This window comes from Schistocerca serialis, chromosome 8, assembly GCF_023864345.2.
Source record: "Schistocerca serialis cubense isolate TAMUIC-IGC-003099 chromosome 8, iqSchSeri2.2, whole genome shotgun sequence".
NCBI lineage: Eukaryota > Metazoa > Arthropoda > Insecta > Orthoptera > Acrididae > Schistocerca > Schistocerca serialis.
Window position 1 is genome coordinate 262,579,756 of NC_064645.1, and position 24,609 is coordinate 262,604,364.

Genomic DNA, 24,609 nt, shown 5'->3' on the forward strand with positions numbered 1-24,609 from the left:
AACACTGCTGCAATACCAGCATTGGAGGCATCAGTTTGAACGTTAAAACCTTTGCCGAATTCTGGGATGGCTAATACCGGCGGTTTGGTGGTAGCGATCTCGAGAGCTTCAAAGTCGCCTGTTGGCTCTCACACCAGGAAAGTTCTATCCCTTCCTACCTAGTTTATTCAGGGGAGCAGCCTTCTGGGCAAAGTCAGTGACAAAATGGCAAAAATAATTCGCATCACAATAAATCTGGCTATCTCCTTCCTATTTCGAGGTTTAGGAAATTTTTTCAACACCTTAGTTTGTCCCTGGTCAGTTCCAATGCCGTCCTCGGAAATTAAATGGCCCAAATAGGACACCTGTCTTTTTGGGCGGCGTAACGATCAACCCTGCACGCCAAATTTGTAGGGGACCTCCCAAAGATGAAAACATGATCCTCAAATGACTGACCATATATATGATAACAACATGAAAGTTACTGAAGACACAAAATCTTTAAGCCTCCCGGGATATGATGTAACAAACGAGACAAAAGTGCCGCCACAGTTGACAAGCCGAACAGCACCCGGTTGAAGTCATAAAGGTTCCAATCAGTGACATGTTTAGTTTTCTAGGTAAGAAGAATCTGATAATAAGCTTGGTTGCGATCAAGCACCGTGAACCACCTAGCCCCCGAAGACGAAGTGAAGCGGTTGTGAATATGGGGCAAGGGGAAAGATTCTAAGATGACCCTTTAATTAAGGAGTCTATATTCAATCACCGGCCTGTAGTCCTCACCCTGAGCTTTAGGAACGAGAAAAAATAGGTGACGCATAGGGAGATGTAGACGGTCTAATGCCCCTCCATTCAACATACTCGTCAATTTCTGTATCAAGATTTTCATTTTGGGTGGCGAAACGATAAGAATATTGTCAGTGAAGCATAAGTGATACTGTATAACATTAATGACCCTCAACTTATTAGAACAACCTCGGGAAACTCCCCTAATAAATTCAACAACTGCCGTGTATGACTCGGCTCAAGATGGGCCACATCAAATTCACTGGAGCTACAATTTACCAGTTCAACCCACACTCGCACAACGGCAAGAGCAAAAGGCTATCTTGTCACTTGACGAAACCTAAAAGAGAAGGAGTGGCTCGCAAAGTCGAGAACTAATCCAGTTTTTTGAATAAAATCACATCCGAGCAACAAATTCAGTGCTAGATCTTTAACAAGCGAGTGCGTAACGTGCTGTGAGAAATCACAAACGGACAAACTACCACGCACCTCGCAGACCAGAGGCAACTCTTGTCCTTTGGCTCACGACATCTCCGAGGGCAGGGGCGCCCGGAAAATAATTTGCACAAATGCTCGAATTTCAAATACCAATTACAGTTCAACAAGGACAAGGAACCAACAGAATCCAACAGCGCACACAAGGGTTCTTGTCCTAGACTGGCACAGATAAAAAGGAGGACAGATCCACAGAATATGCGCAAACAGTGGCGCCCCCGCCCGCAGCCAATCTTCATCACCAGGCGTCGTTTGCCGTGTATAGGAGCTCGTGCTACGGGACACTCGGGCACCAAGAGATCGCCGGCGCAGCATCGAAGACAACCTCTCCCTCATCGGCAAGTGACAAGGATTCAATGGAATCAACCAAAGTTCGCTTTTCCCAGAAGCTTGGTTCAAATGGCTCTGACTACTAAGGGACTCAACATCTGAGGTCATCAGTCCCCGGGAACTTAGAACTACTTAAACCTAACTAACCTAAGGACATCACACGCACCCATGCCCAAGGCAGGATTCTAACCTGCGACCGTAGCGGTTGCGCGGTTCCAGACTGAAGTGCCCAGAACCACTCGGTCACACCAGCCGGCTCCCAGAAGCTGGTGGTGCAGGAAGGAAAGGTCAAGCGTGATCTATCCTCGGGGCGCTTGCCATCCAAAACGTTTGATTCAAAACTGAGTTCCAAAACCGACATACCAACAGCCAAGGTGGCTAGATGCACTCGCTCCACATACTGCCTGAGCAGTTCGAGTGATGCCTGTATACCCGGCAGTAGTATTCGCTTCAAGCTTGTTCGGCAACCGCGACGAGAGATTCCTATCGATAATTAGTTCAGCTATTGAGCCTTACCGCTTCAGGACTTCAGATATAAAATCACTGAGGCCACCTTTAGCCGAGGGATAAAGTAATGCTAATATCATATGGTGAGGCGTCCCCATGAAACTCAAATACTATCAACAGCCACAAAAACTGCCGGACACAGCCCAACGTATCGAATGAAAGGCCTGAAGTACCGTTGAGTAGTCACTTAACTGGATTGTGTAGTCTAGCGAAATGATTAGCCAGAGGGCTACCTAAACCTTGGGCCCTGGACGCCTGATCAAATAACTGGTTTGTGGGGTAGCTACTGGACTTACTTCCGCTTCCTGACTTTCTAAGTTTAAGGACGCTGCTTGGACCTGCAAATCCTCGCTCGATCACTGGTAACTATACGCCGACTAAGTTAAGGAGATAATGTCCCTCGAACGATTCCCCAGAGGTGCTAGGTAGGCCTGAATTGTACCAATTTGCCTAACAGTAGAGTGACTGTCGTTCAGCCGGGACAGGTTCCACTACACTAAATCGAACGCCGCGGGAATATTATCGAGAGACACAGCTAACTCCCCAATGATGCTCACCGAAACGCAAAGCGGGGTGCCCAACGCAGCGCGCAACCTGATCGCCAGCTCTGGAACATTACTTTGTTTAGATACCCGATTCCGGAGCGCCCCATTGGATCCACAGCAGGCTAGCGCATGCTAACAACGGAATTCATTAATACAATGCACGACAGACAGTAAAGGGTCCTTACATAATATGGAAATGATCACAGGAAGTGACAAATGACCATATGAAGGGTAGACAATTCTATAACTCCATCTGCCGAAACTGTCTGTAAATACCAGTTGAAACTCACAATTACGGATAAAGGGACGTAAGGCGAAAGGTTAGAGCCTATGTAATATTATGTGTCATTTCCTGTTACAATCTTATTGACATAAATATCTCTGAAACAGGTAGGCAATTGGCAATCACAACTTCAACACAGATTAAGACATCACATCCCAGCAATAGGGCAATAAAAAGGGCCTTGATTAATGCGAGTTTCAGCTAACCCAAATTACGAAATAACTATTAATTTAATTGAAACTGAACAGCTGATCTTCAATAATAACAGCTTCTATTAAGTAAAATTACCAAATAGAAAAGAGGCAGGCCTGTTTCGATAATTGCTTCAGTTAATTACAGTTACTAAATAGAAAACAGGCAGGCCTTCAATACTAAAAGCCTCGGATAAGTACCAGTACAGAATAGAAAACAGGCAGGACTACAATAATGACAGCTTCAGTTAAATAAAATTACCAAGTATAAAACAGGCAGTCTTTCGTAATAACAGCTTCAGTTAACTAAAATTGCCAAATAGCAACAAGCGGGCCTTCAATAATAACAGCTTCACTTAAGCAAAATTACCAAATGCGAAACAAGCAGGCTCTAAATAATATTAGCTTCAATTAAGTAAAATTACCAAACAGAAAAATGGTAGACCTTCTTGGATAACTGCTTCAGTTAAGTAAGCAATTGCCGGGTCTAGTGAAGCAGGGGATACAACCTGTCGGCTTTGACCAATGCCGGGTCTTGTGAAGCAGGGGATACAACCCGTCGACTTTGACCAATGACGTCATACATTAGTCATAGATAGTAATGTCTTCACTTCGAAGCATAGATAATAAAACAGTTCTGTGTTCCGGATAAGCGCTATCATTGTACATTAAAATAATTATTCGTAATAATATTGAGATAATTTGGAGTTTAGTTTGTTATTGTAGAACAATTTTTAGTGTCTTATTTTCGTTTATAGGAATGGATTTGTCTGTTTGTGGGTATGTAATTTTCGTAACTGTCTGCCTGGGCGAGCTTCGGTTATTCCTCGATATTTCCGTGTGGTAATTTCAGTTTTCCGTTTGCTTCTTTCACTGTATTTCGCTATTTTGACATATCTCACTGTTTTATTCCACCAACATGCGTATTTTCGTGTTGTGAAGTACGTAATAGAAATTTCTCAGCTGTCGATCTTCTTTCTATTCCCAGCACTAGTATCAGTACTAAATTTTCGATTGTGTACTTCCCATATTACAGGCGAAACCCCCCGACGCCCGCATCTCGTGGTCGTGCGGTAGCGTTCTCGCTTCCCACGCCCGGGGTCCGGGTTCGATTCCCGGCGGGGTTAGGGATTTTCTCTGCCCCGTGACGGCTGGGTGTTGTGTGATGTCCTTAGGTTAGTTAGGTTTAAGTAGTTCTAAGTTCTAGGGGACTGATGACCATAGATGTTAAGTCCCATAGTGCTCAGAGCCATTTGAACCATTTGAAAACCCCCGACACAACTAAAATTTGTATCCCGTCCTTCACTTCGCCTTTACACTGACACTATGTATGTCAATTGGCGAGCAAGAGACAAATGTTACGTACAGCTATATATCTCAAGTAATGAATGGGATACTATTAGCGTCCAAGGCAACAAGAAAACTGTACCCTATAGTGGAGTACGGGATACAAATTGTACATGTGTCGTCTTCTTGTCTCCGTGTAGTTCAATTGAGGTACAGGTTGCAAATGTAACGTCTATTTCCACCCTTTACCAGTTAACATACATAGAGGTCAACGAAAGTCTGGTATACATATATTACATACGTAGGTCCTTCTGTCATCAGTGGTACTAGTTTGTACGTAAGAATAGACTGTTAGTGTGGTATACACCACTTCTAACAAACACCGAACAACGCGCTCCAGTACGCGGCCGCCAAATACGTAGCTGGCCGCACTTCTCTGGGCGGCCCGCTGCTTCCATCGCTGGCCGTCTTCACACGCACGCTCCCTTACGTGGCCGAGAAATACATCGGTGCCCGCACTTCTCCGGGCTGCTCCCGGCTACCATCGCTGGCCGCCTTCGCGCGCGCGCGTTTGTCAGCACACAGCAATTGGCTACGCCAGGAAACATTGCGATTGGTTTTCCCTGGAAAACAGGGACCCCAGCCGACGGCTCCATTAACTAGCAAGCCTTATATAAACCCGGCCGCCGCCGCAAACGACAGTTCTCATCGGGAAGTGCAGTACAGCGTGTTGCAGCTACTTGTGGATGACTCGCCGCACCACTCGAGGTTACCTGGCTGCTCGGCGGAAATCTAGCGACTTCACTTGGAGAGACTGAACTTCACTGGACTTGGGAATAATTACGGGACGTGCACCCCACTATGCACATTTGGACATTGGTATAACCAAACTTTAATTATGCATTGCTTCTGAGTGTGAGCCTGGGTAGACGCTTGGCTAACATAATTGTTAAAAAGTGATTTGTGATTTAATAAACCAGACTGACGTTATTGTGTTATTCCTTTTTATAACAGTTAGTAATAGCGGAGAGGAAATAAACAACACATCTACAATTTGTATCCCGTGTTCCATTTAGGGTTTACTGAAGCGGAGGATACGTCGTTCGAGTGAAGAACAGGACAGTAATGCTAGCGAAAACGAAGAAATCGACTTACGACAAACTGGTATTCCGTATTGTACTTAAGCAACACACTTCGAATGAGCTTTTAATTTGTATCTAGTGTTTCATTTACGGTTTAGTGAAGCAGGGGATACATAGTTCAAGTGAACAACAGGACAACAATGCTAGTTGAAACTAAGAAATCGACGTACGCTGAACTTGTATCCCGTACTGCACTTAAGCAATACAGTTCGAAAGAGTTTCGAGATGTACTGACATACATGTAACGTGATTGCTAGTAATATATTTCACTCATTTCTTTCGATTGTTTTCTGCGGAGAAATACTAAGATACAAACACGCGATATCGTTAACATGAAAATACTACTGGCCCTTATATATGTGAATAGAGTTTTGTCTCGTGCATTCCTTTGCTTCTGAACATTCTTCTCAGCTCTTTCATCTTTGTAATACATGCTCTCTGGCCAATTCTGACGTCTATGGTCAAAGCCGACGGGTTGTATCGCCTGCTAAACTAGACTCACAGGGACTGCACCAGAAGGCTTATGCGCAAGGAACATAAGAAGACACCTAATAGAAAGGCCAAGAAAAGTTTCAACAAGAGGACTGGCTTTCCAAGACCCTTTCCGTTAGGTAAAGACCGGCAAAATATATTAACTCAGCAAGGTAAATTACGTGAAAGCAACAGTAACTAACCAAACGGTATGTCTGTGTCATTGCAAAATACCGCCGCTAAAGCGATGGCGAAACGCCCGGAAGAAAACTAAGCTGTCAAACCCAATTACATAGTCCCAGCAATTGCAAATTTTGAGTTCCAGGCACCTCCTAAGCCAATGTAATTAACAGAGCGATGACATCTCTAATGCCCGAAGGTATATCGAAACCGGCACTGTGCCGTATTAAAAGAGAAAGGTACTTGGTACTGCGGAGGTGAGGGGGGGGGGGGGGGGGGGAGGATCACAGGAAACACCATCGACTCACACAGTTTAAGATATCCTTTTAAGAACAACCAAGGCCAGTATCGACTCAAGAAGAGCAAACAAAGCAGACAGTTCAAGGAACCAACTGGTGGTAAAATAGATCAGCTAAGATATCGCAATGGTAGCAACAGACCCAATGGTACCAATAAGAAGGTAACAGTTAAGACCTCAAAATCGAAAACTTAAATTCACTTGTCGTGGCTGAAGCTTGCCAGTTCCAAAGAGAACCCAAAAGTCAGCGCAGAAAAACTGGCTTCTAATCTCTCTTCGGTGTGCCATGTCCCGAATCTGGCTGGCCAGAGTTACGCTTGAACACGGTACTCGAAGTCAGCAAAGGATGCTAACCGGCCCACAAATATGCCAACCAATCGCCGGACGCCGAGACTAAAAAGCTTGAACAAGTACTCACCTTAGTCGTTGGGGAGACCACTCACACAGTCCTCCTCGCTCATTTATCACTCACCGCGCCACAACACGCCCAGTCCCCATCAACAACCTCGAGCAAATATCATACTGGCCTCAAACCAGAGGGACATCACAAGACAGATCTAGTTACCGGAGCCAGAAATGCGAAGGGCGACGCCAGAAAAGCCACCACTGCTCAGTCTCCCAACCATGAACACCGCTCCAGCCTACAGCAGAAGAAGGGGATGATTAATTAACGGGCTTAAGTTGAGTAAGGTGCTCCCTGAGTACCTTACCAGGGACCAGATGACTGACAAGCATATTAACCAGACCCAGTGTTCTGATGATGTGGCATAGGCCTATGAAACGAGGAATGAGCCTCCAGACGCTGGCACCTCACCTCAACTGACTGGCATAGTTCTTCACGACTACCTGGCTCACAAAGCGGCGTCTATTCCTATTATATGACCGTGCGTGGTAACGGTGGGCTAACCTAATGTTATTCCTGCCCCGTTCCAAATTTTCCTTAAGATCTTCGGGAGTAAAGGACGATGTTATCCCACAAGTTGGATAGAGGGAAACTGATGGGATAAGCAAACAAGAGATGGGTAGTAAATGCCTCAGATGCTTCGTTCTGTGCAGTGTCAAATGCAAAATTGAAGAAGGCAAGGTGGTATTCCACTTACTAGGAGACTTATGATGGTAGATGATCAAAGCTGACTTAAGACTGCAATTCACTCTCTCTGATAAAGATGCGTGGGGCGTTTGGTTAGGTGCTTAACAGCGTTAAGAAAGCGTAACGCTTAAACTGTTCGAAAACAAACACCGGAGTGTTGTCTCTAACAAGAGCCGTAGAGGGGTCCAAACCAGCTGAAGATGTTGGTCAGATGTGGAATGGTAATGACCGCCGTGACCCCGTCACTGGAAATTAAGCATAAAAATATGGAAAAAAACACATATATATTGAGTCCCATACAAGGGGCCTACGTAATCAATAAAGAGTTTGTCCATAAGGATCTCCTTGCTCTTGGAATGTAACACCACCTTCGCAGGACTGTTACTAGGTTTAGCCTTCCTACAGGCTTTTCAACCATCCACTAGTCGCCTAGTATTGTTAAACAACGTGGACCAAGTTAGGTGAGCCCTAACCTTTTCCAAGGCTTTATAGGGGTCCATATGTTCTCCTACTAGAGAATTATGGAAATAATGGAAAACGGGAGGCACCAGCTCCTGAGGCAAACCAATTTTGAAGTGCACGGCTTCATTAACGCTTTACCACAGTATTCCATTGCTGATGGATTAGTCGCTTGCCTCACCAACGGATAAGAACTTTTTTTTTTTTTAATCGGCTCACAATGGATCTTTTTCCTGTTTGCTCCTAACATCTACAAACAATTGGGGAACTTCAGCTAACATGGTACACACAACCGGATGAGACTCACAAACTCCCTTGCTACCGGCAGCCGCCTCCACTTGAAACATGCGAGTGAGGGCCTCAGTGACAAGGTTCTCAGGTCCGTTTATGTGTCGCACCTTGAAATGAAATGCGGACATGCGGACTGCCCACCTTGCCGTCGGTGGAAGCATGCTGGGCACATAATCCAAGGTCATTGGCTCGAAACCACGCTCTGTTATTGATAAAGGCATGTGAGGCGAAAGCATAGGGCTCATGTACCATCATATTTCATTTCCTGTTACTACCTTATTGATATATATACCTCTGAAACGGGTAGGCATTTGGAAATCCCAATTTAAGATTATTACAAGAGGTGTACTTTATGGATGTGGGGAGGTGTGCATTTTTGGCAGGCCTGCCGAGACGTAGGACGACTTCGATACAGCTCTGCATGAAAACGTTCAAACGTACTTCTTAATCGAAAACGGAGCGGTGAGAGAACGAAGTTGCCATTAGAGGGTGCCCAATCCTAAGACAATTTCGAAATTGTCGAAACAGTCCTCAAATAAAGCGAAAATAATGAAAATGATGGGTTTTTTAGAAATAGAAATTTTTGAGGTTCACGAGGGTGCTACTTGGTTGCTTTCTCCTGCCTCGTTAAAAAATTGAATAGGCCGTGAGAATCTCAAGTTTGGCTCCAAGTAATTTGCCTACATTTTTATGGCTCAAATGTTTCATATGGCTCTGAGCACTATTGGACTTAACATCTGAGGTCATCAGTCGCCTAGAACTTAGAACTATCTAAACCTAACTAACCTAAGGACATCACACACATCCATGCCCAAGGCAGGACTCGAACCTACGACCGTAGCGGTCGCACGGTTCCAGACTGAAGCGCCTAGAACCGATAGACCACAACGGCCCGCTGCATTTTTATTATCGTAATTGTGAACACTGAGGGTAGGAAAGTAAAATAGACAAATAAAAAGATATCATATGGTAAAATGAAAAGTGAAACGCGAAGTAATACATTCAACACATCCGTAAAAATGTAAAAGAACAATAACATGTAATTCAAGAGCAACTCGTGTCTTCTGTCACTTATAGTATCATCGAAGATCGCGGTTTTTAATTTTTTTTTTTTCATTATGACCTCATTCTTGAATATCTTAATTTTTGCGAACGCTTAAAAGTTGTTATTATGTTGTCATATAATTTTAGTATTAAGCCTTGTAATTTCTAGTTTTTACATATATTTTCTTCAACCGAGTCCCTGATACCTGTGCATTCTTCTGAAGGTAAGTAGTGTACATCCTGAATGTTTGTTAACATTGTTTAATATTATTCTACTGAGAATATAGGCGTCAAACTGAGCCATTTGAGGGCTGCAGTTAGAAAGAACCGAGAGATAGTTCCTTAATCGGGAACGAGCTGCTTGCACTACTTCCATGGTGCTACGCTATCTGCTCGCTGTTGCACAACTTGATAAAAGTTCCTACTCTTACTCCAGTGCTAGCGTATCGTACCAGAAGAATTATAATAGCCATTCTTCACAGCACTTGTGCAGTGTACCGTGCGACAGGACTATTGCTCACGATCGTCGGAAGGATTCATGTCGTGTCAACGGCGTATAAAAGAAGATTGAGTTCGTACTGCGGCTCTCCTCCACTCTGTGGCAGCCAGACACTGAAAGTGATGCAAGATGGGGTGGGTTATACATAATTCGGTGACTCGGCTCCTTGGAGATGACCCTCCAATCGATAGACACGCGTGAAGGGAAGGCGCGAGCATATTCCTTTCTATTCGGGAATTTATTGCGGTGATAACTCTCGGGGAACACGCGTACTAGGACGCGCCCCCACACCTCCGCCGCGCGCTTTTTATCGAGAGCAGGGCTGCCAATATATTTCTGGCGGAGATCGGTACTGAACCGCGGCGTGGCAGCGTCGGACAACAGCGGCCGGCGACCGAAGGCCGGGGGTTGCCCGCTTGGTTTATGGCGGCGCGGTCTTTCCCGGCGCGGGCGTTATCCGCCTCCGCCGTATTTCCAGAGCTCCAGGGGCGGTGCGCGGACGTAAACCCGCAGTGACAAACAGAAATATGTGCCCCGGCGGGGGCGGCAGTCTCTCAGCCGCATCCCCAGAGCGCGGTGAAGACGCCGGCGAGTAACTCACCGCCTCACACTTTATAACCTCCAGATAAGATGCGATGACATTGATTAAAAAATGTATGACTTAATCTTTAAAGCAGTTTGTAAGATGATTACGTGTAACTGAGTAGTTTCAGACTGGAACTATCTACACTACTGGCTATTAAAATTGCTACACCAAGAAGAAATGCAGATGATAAACGGGTATTCATTGGACAAATATATTATAGTAGAACTGACATGTGATCACATTTTCACGCAATTTGGGTGCTTAGATCCTGAGAAATCAGTACCCAGAACAACCACCTCTGGCCGTAATAACGGCCTTGATACGCCTGGGCGTTGAGCCAAACAGAGCTTGGATGGCATGTACAGGTACAGCTGCCCACACAGCTTCAACACGACACCACAGTTCGTCAAGAGTAGTGACTGGCGTATTGTGACGAGCCAGTTGCTCAGCCACCATTGGCCAGACGTTTTCAATTGGTGAGAGATCTGGAGAATATGCTGTCTAGGGCAGCAGTCTAACATTTTCTGTATCCAGAAAGGCCCGTACAGGGCCTGAAACATGCGGTCGTGCATTATCGCGCTGAAATGTAGGGCTTCGCGCGGATCAAATTAAGGGTAGAGCCACGGGTCGTAACACATCTGAAATGTAACGTCCACTATTCAAAGTGCCGTCAATGCGAAGAAGGGGTGACCGAGACGTGTAACCAATGGCACCCCATACCATCACGCCGGTTGATACGCCAGTATGGCGATGACGAATATATGCTTCCAATGTGCTTTCACCGCGATGTCGCCAACCACGGGTGCGACCATCATGATACCGTAAACAGAACCTGGATCATCCGAAACAATGAAGTGTTGCCATTCGTATACCCAGGTTCGTCGTTGAGTACACTATCGCAGCCGCTCTTGTCTGTGATGCAGTGTCAAGGGTAACCGCAGCCACGGTCTCCGAGCTGATAGTCCATGCTGCTGCAAACGTCGTAGAACTGTTCGTGTAGACGGTTGTTGTCTTGTAAACGTCCCCATCTATTGACTCAGGGATCGAGACGTGGTTGCACGATCCGTTACAGCCATGCGGATAAGATGCCTGTCATCTCGACTGCTAGTGATACGAGGCCGTTGGGATCCAGCAAGGCGTTCCGTATTACCTTCCTGAACCCACCGATCCCATATTCTGCTAATAGTCATTGGATCTCGACCAACGCGATCAGCAATGTTCCGAACTCTATCAAAGTCGAGAACGTGATGGTACGCATTTCTCCTCCTTACACGAGGCATCACAACTACGTTTCAGCAGGCAACGCTGGTCAACTGCTGTTTGTGTATGAGAAATCGGTTGGAAACTTTCCTCATGTCAGCACGTTGTAGGTGTCGCCACCGGCACCCACCTTGTGTGAATGCTCTGAAAAGCTAATCATTTGCATATCACAGCATCTTCTTACTGTCGGATAAAATTTCGCATCGGTAGCACGTCAACTTCGTGGTGTAGCAATTTTAATGGCCAGTAGTGTAGAATATGTTGCAGAGAACAATATTTACATGAAGAAAACTTCGGTAAGGTGCGAATAGAACTCGCGTACTGAGGGTTCCAGAGAAACTTAAGTATGCCTACAGACAGTTTATCCATTCCGAGAATCGAGGATACTGACGATGTGTTGCTGTTGTCGACACCAATGCTCGGAAGATATCGGTCTCAGGAATTACAAGACTTAATTCCTAGTTTGACGTACGAAAACAAACGGCAAAATTAATATATCTTTCTTATGATATAATTAGAAATTAACAATTTCTAATTATTCTCTCTACTTGTTCTGTAAAGCCTTGCTTGTTTTTTTCCAAATTTCATGACTCCAGGTCAACGCTAAGTAGACTGTAGGTTTGGAGAATGAGTTTTCGAGTGTAGAAATACATGACGTAAATGGCTGCATCTTTTGATTACACTGACTTTGAAGTTTAATGTTTTACACGACCAAGGGACCATATATCTTAGAACATGAGATAAGTCTTAACATTCAGCCGTGCGGCGACACCACAGTGGTGTCGTGCGCGAAATAGCGGTCAACGGCCGGCGACATCACAGTGTTGTAGTGAGCATATAATCGCGCAGTGGCCGGCGACAGCACTTTAGTATCTTTGGCATTCTGTTGTTTTTTTTAGGTAACAGTAAGTTACACACGTCAACAAGTTTTTTGTTTTTATAAGTACTTGAGCCCATTCATCATGACAGACGAAAGAGACAATACGATTATTTGCGCGGAACAAAACTTGGAGGTTGCCGCTACATCGCGTACGTCTCATCAAAATCCGCTTGACAGACTTCCCGGTCATATAAAGCAACACCAACTAATAGGCCTACGTAATTCCGAAACAAATAAACGAAAACGATAAAACTGCCATGCATGTTCCAAAAACAAACAAAAAAAAGAACAAAAGACTTAATGTGCAAGTCTTGTGGAGTTATATTACATCTTACATATCATATGAAAGAGAATTACCAAGTACCAAAGACACTGCAAATAAAGAGACATATGAAACAAACAAATTTAGTGTTTATTGACGTATGTAGGCCTATACCTTCGAAATTTCATGAAAGTAGGGAACAAGGTTGACAACTTATGAGAAATAACTATGAGATTAGTAAAACGGAACAATTTATAATCTCCCGATAATGTCAAGAACAGCTGGCGACAAGCCAAGTAATCCGAATTAGCGCTGCCGGCGCCAAGCGAATAAATTTGTACTAGACGTGCGGACGGCAATGTGTTAACTCCATACGCCAAACTATTCCAGAGAGAAAGATTCTTAACGGGCATTTAGACAAATAGATGAGATATGACAAAAAGAAGTATTTTTCGTGTTATAAAATTACTAATTAAGAATTTAGGATTTTTCTTTTAATTACTGTGGGACCTTGCTTCTTTCCAAATTTCATGATTGTAGGTCAACGGGAAGTGTCCTAAAAGTTTTGGTTACTGAGATTCCCACTATAAATACATGTAACCTAAACGACAGTATCTTTTGGTTGAAATGGTATAGAAGCTTAAAATTTTTACGCCGGCGGGGGACCATGGGCCATAATATGTGACGTAAGTTGGAACTTCATACGTGTACCCGTTCCTGAGAAAAAAGGATTGCTAACAGTCGGACAGAAAAGCAAACGTAGAAGAAAGCGTTCCTAGAAGGCTTCCGTTTTTACAGACTGAGCCCTAGAAAAGAGTATAATGAAGTAAAATAAATTTTGTCGCAGTGGATGAAGCCTGGCTTCTCTCTGATTTGCTGGACGAAGTATGTCTTCTCTCTGTTTTGGCGATTCTTACAACACTAATACCTACCTTTCAGAGAAAAAACAATAAAAGTAGGTCAATGAATGAAGTTGGACCAGCATGATTACAATTCCTATTGTATACAACGGTATTCCAAAATATTTTTTTCTGTTGTTCTTCGGAGCGACTCAAGAATCTCATTTAAATGTTTTGTTAATAAACCGCAAATTCAACCATAGCTACTTGCACACTGTGTTGAAAACTTAAGGACGAAAGTAACTTACGGGTGATGTGTCACTACCGAGTAACGTAGCTCGATGAAACCTGAACCACGCATTGAAAGAACTGCTTCAGTACACTACATTACACAACGCAACTGAAAGACATACACAATCAGACAAACAGAAACTACACCTTTCTGTGAACTGGAAATGAGCGTTTGGCGTCATCGGCCGGATGGCCCCTTGCGGGGTAGGTTCTGCCGCCTTGGTGCAGGTCTTATTACATTCGACGCCACACTGGGCGACCTGCGTGCCGGATGGGGATGAAATGATGATCAAGACAGCACAACACGCCGTCCCTGAGCGGAGAAAATCCCCAACCCAGCCAAGAATCGAACCCGGGCCCGTAGGACAGCAATCCATCACGCTGACCACTCAGCTATCGGGGCGGACAGACTTTTCTATACAAACCAGTAATTAAACTTAAGACATCGCGATTTCAGTGATTCCTTCGTCACACAAAAGGTGCGAGTCGTTTGTTAAGATGCTGTGTGATCATCATGGACTACAATGGGTGCACTGTAACGTGCTTTCGTGTTGGCGACAAGGCTGGTAAGGACCTCATGTGATAGGGCGTTCCATTCCAGCAGGTAGCGCGGTTCGCAATCGCTAGACGGTCGTTAGTGCATGAAGACGTGCTGCAGTACGTCTTCCCAACGCATCCCACTTGTGCTCGAAGGGATTTAAAACGGGAGAACGGGAAGGCCACCACGTTCGCAGAATGTCTTCCCGATCCCAGAGCTCTTCTACCTGCACAATGCTGTCGCGCACGTGGAAGGAGTACAGTACAGTGCCACAGAATTTTGAGTCTATCGTGTTCAATGATGTGCTGGCCAATATGCCCATTCAACGCTTTGCCGCCCCACGCCATACATGTTCGACAATTTTTCTGGGTTGATCACGTGTTCCCACTCTTCGCCGTATGAGTGTACGTCCACAATCACTACTCAAACTAAAACTGTTCTCATCTGGGAATAGCACGCGACCCGACTCCTTGTTAGTAGAGTACCTACGCTCATGGTATCATCGCAAGCGGTGGCTCCGATGTGTGGGTGTCAAAGGAACAGAACGTACTGGTCATTGGGCAAAGAGACCACCACCATGGAGTCGACGTGCCACTGTGGAGCGTGAGACTGCCTGACTTGAAGTCCTGATAAATAAGGCTGCAAGTGCTTCCGATGTTTCACGTGGGTCTCTTGCTGCCTTTTGCACAACGCAGCGGTCGTCTGCAGCTGTAGTTGACTGTCGCTGACCAGTTCATCCCCGTCGCGCAGCAGCGCGTGTGGTCCCCAACGTGACCTTGACGTAATGCGTTTTGGGCACCCAGCTGAGAGGTAGTGGCCTGGAAAAAAAGCAATTAGTGTGTGCCTTTCAGAGGCACAGGTGGAGGAAAAAAAAAGGGAGGCCATTATCCTCGCTATTGACATTCCTTTGTAGAAAGCATTGCAAATACGACACGCTCAAACTTGAAAACATATGATTATACTGTGGAGCTCTTAATTTATGATATTTACTAAAATGCCTAATGAAACAATGAGAAACATTTCACGACTATTGTCTTGCTAGTTGAGAGAAATGCCATATGGCTTGCTTTATGTATTTATTTACTCATTTTATTTAATATCTAGTTTCTAGCTGCACTGTAGCATTGGTTAACATAAAATTTAATAGATGTACTAGTATAGTTATTTTATGCCTACAGATCCAGTCAATAATAACTTTATAATCTATTCCAAAAAAAGGAGGGAGCACAATAAGACATTTCCCTTCACAGGAATTGCATACATAATTTTTGTTAATGACTGGGTAACTTATTTAGTAGTGTATGTTAGTGTTAAGATGTGACATAGGTATTAAACATGGCCATTTTTACTGTAATATTTTTTTCTGCTTCAGCTTTGTCATGTTTAGATATAAGTTATTGCATTTGCTGCTGCTGTTTGCCAGGCATAATGTTACTGAATTTGACTTTGTATTACTCTGTTAAGCTAGTTCTACTACTGATTTATTTTTCTTGTTTGCTGCACAGTGCCTTATATTAGTCGTAATATTGCAATTGATTTGCCAATGTCCATTTTTTTGGCATTGCTGTTTGTGTTAATTGTTTTGTGCTGCTGCATTGCCTCGTCCCTTAGTTTAGCATCTGATCTCAGTAGATTTAAGTTAGCTTAAGAGGGGGTAAACTATATAAGAGAAAGAGTTGCGATGAATTGGAAGAAATGCATTGAGAAGTTATACGAATAAAGTACAGAAAGCAGGTATAGATAGGAATTTTTGGGGATAGTAATGATTAATGAAGGGAGATATCCAAGAAAAAAAAGGTTTTGCCGGCCGCGGTGGTCTCGCGGTTCTAGGCGCGCAGTCCGGAACCGTGGGACTGCTACGGTCGCAGGTTCGAATCCTGCCTCGGGCATGGATGTGTGTGATGTCCTTAGGTTAGTTAGGTTTAAGTAGTTCTAAGTTCTAGGGGACTTATGACCTCAGATGTTGAGTCCCATAGTGTTCAGAGCCATTTGAACCATTTTTTTGAAAAGGTTTTGTTTGCAAAATACTGCAGTACCAAATGTTACACTGAAAACAAACCCTGTCCTTTCCCCCTGTGTTATTCTGCTATGTGTTTGTGTACTTTTGTATATTTGTGTTTTTCCTGTCTTTATGTGTTTAGCTAATAAGATTTATGTTGTAGAAATTTTCAAATACTATGTTATTTTCTTTGTAAAGATGTTTAGACATTATTTATTCTGTTTTGCTTTAATGGTCATTTGTGAAATTAATGTTTCAAGAACTATTCTCATTATTTTATTTATTTACTTATGTCATAATTCCTGTAACACTGATGTATATGTCTATTTCTATTCTTTTGTAAAGCCTGTATTACTACAAATGTTATCTGTATTGTTATGTTGTTTAATAATGTATTTTGTACCTTCGTTATTGTATTAAGTAACTTGTAAGTTACATTTCGCTGCACACGTTTCTGTTGGTCATAGTGTATGGACAATATGTGAGAAGTAGGGACTGATAGTGTTTGCGTTAAACAACACTTCGAGCAATAACAGACAGGTGGGATACACTCTTAGCATTTTATCCTTTTCCAGTTTCCCGATGATTCTTCCCCGTGTGATTTCATCTGAAATGTTGTTTGTTGGTCGTGTTGTAATGAAGAAAATCACCACAATGCGTAGTAACAGTTCGCCGACAGTCTTTTCCTGTTATTTTAATGGTGTCGTATTGCGAGATCTGCCCAATTTGGCGGTTAGTCACTCTTATCTCATGCCCATATGATCTTCTACTTTCTATGCACGAGTGAGAGAACTGTGGTAACTTGCCCTTGCTCTTCCATTCATTTCCACTGAGTAGTTACTATGCTATGTTAGTTACTTGCCATGTTACTTTACGAGGGGCGTTTGAAAATTCCGTGCAAAGTCCGAGAGATGGCATCACCAGCGCATATCGAGGTCATGTTTAGTTAGTAGCACCTTTGGCAAGAACGCACACCAAGTTTCAACCATATTGGTCTATTTCTTTGTGTTTAGCAATCGAGTGATTCCAGAATGATATTTTCACTCTGCAGCAGAGTGTGCGCTGATATGAAACTTCCTGGCAGATTAAAACTGTGTGCCCGACCGAGACTCGAACTCGGGACCTTTGCCTTTCGCGGGCAAGTGCTCTACCAACTGAGCTACCGAAGCACGACTCACGCCCGGTACTCACAGCTTTACTTCTGCCAGTACCTCGTCTCCTACCTTCCAAACTTTACAGAAGCTCTCCTGCGAACCTTGCAGAACTAGCACTCCTGAAAGAAAGGATATTGCGGAGACATGGCTTAGCCACAGCCTTGGGGGATGTTTCCAGAATTAGATTTTCACTCTGCAGCGGAGTGTGCGCTGATATGAAACTTCCTGGCAGATTAAAACTGTGTGCCCGACCGAGACTCGAACTCGGGACCTTTGCGTTTCGCGGGCAAGTGCTCTACCAACTGAGCTACCGAAGCACGACTCACGCCCGGTACTCACAGCTTTACTTCTGCCAGTACCTCGTCTCCTAAATTCCAAACTTTACAGAAGCTCTCCTGCGAACCTTGCAGAACTAGCACTCCTGAAAGAAAGGATATTGCGGAGACATGGCTTAGCCATAGCCTTGGGGGGATGTTTCCAGAATGAGATTTTCACTCTGCAGCGGAGTGTGCGCTGATATGAAACTTCCTGGCAGATTAAAACTGTGTGCCCGACCGAGACTCGAACTCGGGACCTTTGCCTTTCGCGGGCAAGTGCTCTACCAACTGAGCTACCGAAGCACGACTCAGGCCCGGTACTCACAGCTTTACTTCTGCCAGTACCTCATCTCCTACCTTCCAAACTTTACAGAAGCTCTCCTGCGAACCTTGCAGAACTAGCACTCCTGAAAGAAAGGATATTGCGGAGACATGGCTTAGCCACAGCCTTGGGGGATGTTTCCAGAATGAGATTTTCACTCTGCAGCGGAGTGTGCGCTGATATGAAACTTCCTGGCAGATTAAAACTGTGTGCCCGACCGAGACTCGAACTCGGGACCTTTGCCTTTCGCGGGCAAGTGCTCTACCAACTGAGCTACCGAAGCACGACTCACGCCCGGTACTCACAGCTTTACTTCTGCCAGTACCTCGTCTCCTACCTTCCAAACTTTACAGAAGCTCTCCTGCGAACCTTGCAGAACTAGCACTCCTGAAAGAAAGGATATAGCGGAGACATGGCTTATCCACAGCCTTGGGGGATGTTTCCAGAATGAGATTTTCACTCTGCAGCGGAGTGTGCGCTGATATGAAACTTCCTGGCAGATTAAAACTGTGTGCCCGACCGAGACTCGAACTCGGGACCTTTGCCTTTCGCGGGCAAGTGCTCTACCAACTGAGCTACCGAAGCACGACTCACGCCCGGTACTCACAGCTTTACTTCTGCCAGTACCTCGTCTCCTACCTTCCAAACTTTACAGAAGCTCTCCTGCGAACCTTGCAGAACTAGCACTCCTGAAAGAAAGGATATTGCGGAGACATGGCTTAGCCACAGCCTTGGGGGATGTTTCCAGAATGAGATTTTCACTCTGCAGCGGAGTGTGCGCTGATATGAAACTTCCTGGCAGATTAAAACTGTGTGCCCGACCGAGACTCGAACTCGGGACCTTTGCCTTTCGCGGGCAAGTGCTCTACCAACTGAGCTACCGAAGCACGACTCACGCCCGGTACTCACAGCTTTACTTCTGCCAGTACCTCGTCTCCTACCTTCCAAACTTTACAGAAGCTCTCCTGCGAAACTTGCAGAACTAGCACTCCTGAAAGAAAGGATATTGCGGAGACATGGCTTAGACACAGCCTTGGGGGATGTTTCCAGAATGAGATTTTCACTCTGCAGCGGAGTGTGCGCTGATATGAAACTTCCTGGCAGATTAAAACTGTGTGCCCGACCGAGACTCGAACTCGGGACCTTTGCCTTTCGCGGGCAAGTGCTCTACCAACTGAGCTACCGAAGCACGACTCACGCCCGGTACTCACAGCTTTACTTCTGCCAGTACCTCGTCTCCTACCTTCCAAACTTTACAGAAGCTCTCCTGCGAACCTTGCAGAACTAGCACTCCTGAAAGAAAGGATATTGCGGAGACATGGCTTAGCCACAGCCTTGGGGGATGTTTCCAGAATGAGATTTTCACTCTGCAGCGGAGTGTGCGCTGATATGAAACTACCTGGCAGATTAAAACTGTGTGCCCGACCGAGACTCGAACTCGGGACCTTTGCCTTTCGCGGGCAAGTGCTCTACCAACTGAGCTACCGAAGCACGACTCACGCCCGGTACTCACAGCTTTACTTCTGCCAGTACCTCGTCTCCTACCTTCCAAACTTTACAGAAGCTCTCCTGCGAACCTTGCAGAACTAGCTCTCCTGAAAGAAAGGATATTGCGGAGACATGGCTTAGCCACAGCCTTGGGGGATGTTTCCAGAATGAGATTTTCACTCTGCAGCGGAGTGTGCGCTGATATGAAACTTCCTGGCAGATTAAAACTGTGTGCCCGACCGAGACTCGAACTCGGGACCTTTGTCTTTCGCGGGCAAGTGCTCTACCAACTGAGCTACCGAAGCACGACTCACGCCCGGTACTCACAGCTTTACTTCTGCCAGTACCTCGTCTCCTACCTTCCAAACTTTACAGAAGCTCTCCTGCGAAACTTGCAGAACGAGCACTCCTGAAAGAAAGGATATTGCGGAGACATGGCTTAGCCACAGCCTTGGGGGATGTTTCCAGAATGAGATTTTCACTCTGCAACGGAGTGTGCGCTGATATGAAACTTCCTGGCAGATTAAAACTGTGTGCCCGACCGAGACTCGAACTCAGGACCTTTGCCTTTCGCGGGCAAGTGCTCTACCAACTGAGCTACCGAAGCACGACTCACGCCCGGTACTCACAGCTTTACTTCTGCCAGTACCTCGTCTCCTACCTTCCAAACTTTACAGAAGCTCTCCTGCGAACCTTGCAGAATTAGCACTCCTGAAAGAAAGGATATTGCGGAGACATGGCTTAGCCACAGCCTTGGGGGATGTTTCCAGAAAGAGATTTTCACTCTGCAGCGGAGTGTGCGCTGATATGAAACTTCCTGGCAGATTAAAACTGTGTGCCCGACCGAGACTCGAACTTGGGACCTTTGCCTTTCGCGGGCAAGTGCTCTACCAACTGAGCTACCGAAGCACGACTCACGCCCGGTACTCACAGCTTTACTTCTGCCAGTACCTCGTCTCCTACCTTCCAAACTTTACAGAAGCTCTCCTGCGAACCTTGCAGAACTAGCACTCCTGAAAGAAAGGATATTGCGGAGACATGGCTTAGCCACAGCCTTGGGGGATGTTTCCAGAATGAGATTTTCACTCTGCAGCGGAGTGTGCGCTGATATGAGTCTCGGTCGGGCACACAGTTTTAATCTGCCAGGAAGTTTCATATCAGCGCACACTCCGCTGCAGAGTGAAAATCTCATTCTGGAAACATCCCCCAAGGCTGTGGCTAAGCCATGTCTCCGCAATATCCTTTCTTTCAGGAGTGCTAGTTCTGCAAGGTTCGCAGGAGAGCTTCTGTAAAGTTTGGAAGGTAGGAGACGAGGTACTGGCAGAAGTAAAGCTGTGAGTACCGGGCCTGAGTCGTGCTTCGGTAGCTCAGTTGGTAGAGCATTTGCCCGCGAAAGGCAAAGGTCCCGAGTTCGAGTCTCGGTCGGGCACACAGTTTTAATCTGCCAGGAAATTTCATATCAGCGCACACTCCGCTGCAGAGTGAAAATCTCATTCTGGAAACATCCCCCAAGGCTGTGGCTAAGCCATGTCTCCGCAATATCCTTTCTTTCAGGAGTGCTAGTTCTGCAAGGTTCGCAGGAGAGCTTCTGTAAAGTTTGGAAGGTAGGAGACGAGGTACTGGCAGAAGTAAAGCTGTGAGTACCGGGCGTGAGTCGTGCTTCGGTAGCTCAGTTGGTAGAGCACTTGCCCGTGAAAGGCAAAGGTCCCGAGTTCGAGTCTCGGTCGGGCACACAGTTTTAATCTGCCAGGAAGTTTCATATCAGCGCACACTCCGCTGCAGAGTGAAAATCTCATTCTGGAAACATCCCCCAAGGCTGTGGCTAAGCCATGTCTCCGCAATATCCTTTCTTTCAGGAGTGCTAGTTCTGCAAGGTTCGCAGGAGAGCTTCTGTAAAGTTTGGAAGGTAGGAGACGAGGTACTGGCAGAAGTAAAGCTGTGAGTACCGGGCGTGAGTCGTGCTTCGGTAGCTCAGTTGGTAGAGCACTTGCCCGCGAAAGGCAAAGGTCCCGAGTTCGAGTCTCGGTCGGGCACACAGTTTTAATCTGCCAGGAAGTTTCATATCAGCGCACACTCCGCTGCAGAGTGAAAATCTCATTCTGGAAACATCCCCCAAGGCTGTGGCTAAGCCATGTCTCCGCAATATCCTTTCTTTCAGGAGTGCTAGTTCCGCAAGGTTCGCAGGAGAGCTTCTGTAAAGTTTGGAAGGTAGGAGACGAGGTACTGGCAGAAGTAAAGCTGTGAGTACCGGGCGTGAGTCGTGCTTCGGTAGCTCAGTTGGTAGAGCACTTGCCCGCGAAAGGCAAAGGTCCCGAGTTCGAGTCTCGGTCGGGCGCACAGTTTTAATCTGCCAGGAAGTTTCAATCGAGTGATTGTCAAAAAATGGAAGTATTTAGTGTGGTGATTACCCATTACTTTATGAAAGGTGACTAAAGAAAACCTTCGATTACAACAGTTTATAAGTGGTTTAAAAGTTTTCGGAGTGGCCATATGGTCACAAGTAATGCTGAACGTTCTGGACGCCTTGTGGAGGTTACGACTTCAGAAATCATTGATAAAATCTATGACATGGTGATGGATGACAGAAGAGACTAAGATGTGTGAGATTTCTAGTGCCGTGGGCACCTCGAATAAACAGGTACATAATATTTTTCATAAACATTTGGACACGAGAAAGCTATTCGCAAGATGGGTTCCACAATTTCTCATGCTTGACCAAAAACGGAATCGTGTGCAGTGTTGCAAGGATGGTTTGTAGCTGTTCAGGAAGAATCCGCGGGATTTTAAGCGTCGTTTCGTCACTGTTGATGAAACATGGATACATAACTATACTCCTGAGACCAAACAACAGGCTAAACAACTAGTTACCATGGGAGAATCTGCACCAAAAAAGGCGAACACCATTCCTTTGGCTGGAAAGGCTATGGCGACTGTCTTTTTGGATTCGCAAGGGATAATCCTCATTGACTATCTGGAAAAGGTAAAACTATTACAGATGTTTATTATTCACAGTTATTGTACCGTTTGAAAACAGAGCTGCAAGAATAACGCCGGCGATTGGACCGCAAAAAAGCCCTTTTCCATTACGACAGTGCACCAGCACACACCTCAGCAGTTGTGGTCGCAAAATTATTGAAAATAGGATTCCAACTCGTTTCACATCCCCCCCTATTCTCCAGAGGTGGCTACCTCGAGCTACTATCTGTTCCCCAATTTTAAGAAATGACTGGCGGGCTAAAGGTTTTATTCAAACGAGGACGTGATTGCAGCAACTAATAGCTATTTTGCAGCCCTGGAGAATTCCTATTATTCGGAAAGGATCAACAAATTATAACAGCGTTGGACGAAGTGTATAAGTCTAAAAGGAGACTATGTCGAAAAATAAAAAAACGTTCACAACAAACACGTAAGTAGTTTTTATTTTTGCACGGACTTTTCAAACGACCCTCGTATCTACCTCGTCCGTAAGATTTGCCGAGTGGTGTACACTGAGGAGAAAAAAGTCTTAGGATCGCCATATGCACTTATACAGATCGCGGTAGTATTGCTTAAACTGAGAGGCCCCCACATGCCTTGCTCATACTGTGGCATCAAGCAGTCAGGCCTGCAAGATGAGTGGTCTGCCAAGCGAGTGGATTCATTCTTATTTATCGAGTAACATGAACTCTCGTACTCACAATTAAGTTACAAATTATCCTCCTATGTGAATAATACGCAACGCAAACTGACTATCAGTAATTTACAGAACTCTGACTGTTGACTACGCACTGGCAATCCCACATTTTCCTTTTTTATTTAACGGCTTTTATCAACACGTGGCCATGGCGCTGAATATGAGTGGTGCACACATTATAAATTTTGGATATCATGACAACATACAATTCGAAGGAAAAGACCACCAATCTTTTTTTCTTTTCACTATCTTATTTATTCCGATAAATTCTATAACCTAAACACACAAATTCTATAACCTACAACAATAACACATGAGAAATTCCGCCCAGTGGGCATGGCTTTACATTGGTGAATCTCTATCTTATGGTCTCGTAATTATTTAACACTACAGTGCACTTTCTGGATAGGATGGTGGATCATTTATTATTTCTCACACTTCGACTCTCACAATCATCATCACGAAACTTTCCTCCAGACCGAGCAGTACAAAAGGAACACGCATAACCCACTACCTCTGCAATTACCTTGCTACTCTCCCATGCAAACCACACATACCCAAATTACATGACATACACCACACTACAACATGAAATACAACACAATAAATAGTCACAACACTATCACTTTCAGCTTTCCCACTTCAATTAATATTTATCCCAGTTTCACACGACACTGCCCCACTTCGTAATTCTGCTTTCCTACTATGAACTCTGGAGATATATGCACGTCTTCCTGTGCAATGCAAGCCAAGCGGCGTTGCTGGATAGACGGCTGACTCACCTTGCTTCTCTCTCAGAGTATTACAGTTTTAATCAAGCGTCACACGGAAACATATCTCGCAAAGTAGTATTAAGAACATATTCATCACACACACGAGTCCTCAACCGATACCATGGACGAGTACTTCTCTTTATCCTTTGTCTCATACACAGATTGAGACTCACACAGTACTCACCACGTGGAAGTACTCGCCTCTAATATCAAGTCCTGCACACGCTATTTCTTAAATATTTCAGCTCATAGTACACACGCTAGTAATTCAGCTTAACTTAAGCACACGGAAGTATGTCAACTTATTGCTGCACGTGGTTTCATTGTGACCATTGGTCATTTCCGAAGAT

The 24,609-nt window shown here is 45.0% G+C and overlaps 3 non-coding genes across 3 annotated transcripts; all 3 read left to right on the forward strand.

Annotated features, from left to right (window-relative positions):
• Positions 1-21,168: 21,168 nt before the first annotated feature.
• On the forward strand, positions 21,169-21,243 carry Trnas-cga (transfer RNA serine (anticodon CGA)). Its single transcript has one exon. It is a non-coding gene; the product is annotated as a tRNA-Ser (tRNA).
• Positions 21,244-21,470: 227 nt separating this feature from the next.
• Trnas-uga (transfer RNA serine (anticodon UGA)) lies at positions 21,471-21,545 on the forward strand. Its single transcript has one exon. It is a non-coding gene; the product is annotated as a tRNA-Ser (tRNA).
• A 530-nt stretch (positions 21,546-22,075) lies between these two features.
• Positions 22,076-22,150, forward strand: Trnas-cga (transfer RNA serine (anticodon CGA)). The gene has a single exon. It is a non-coding gene; the product is annotated as a tRNA-Ser (tRNA).
• Positions 22,151-24,609: the final 2,459 nt, after the last annotated feature.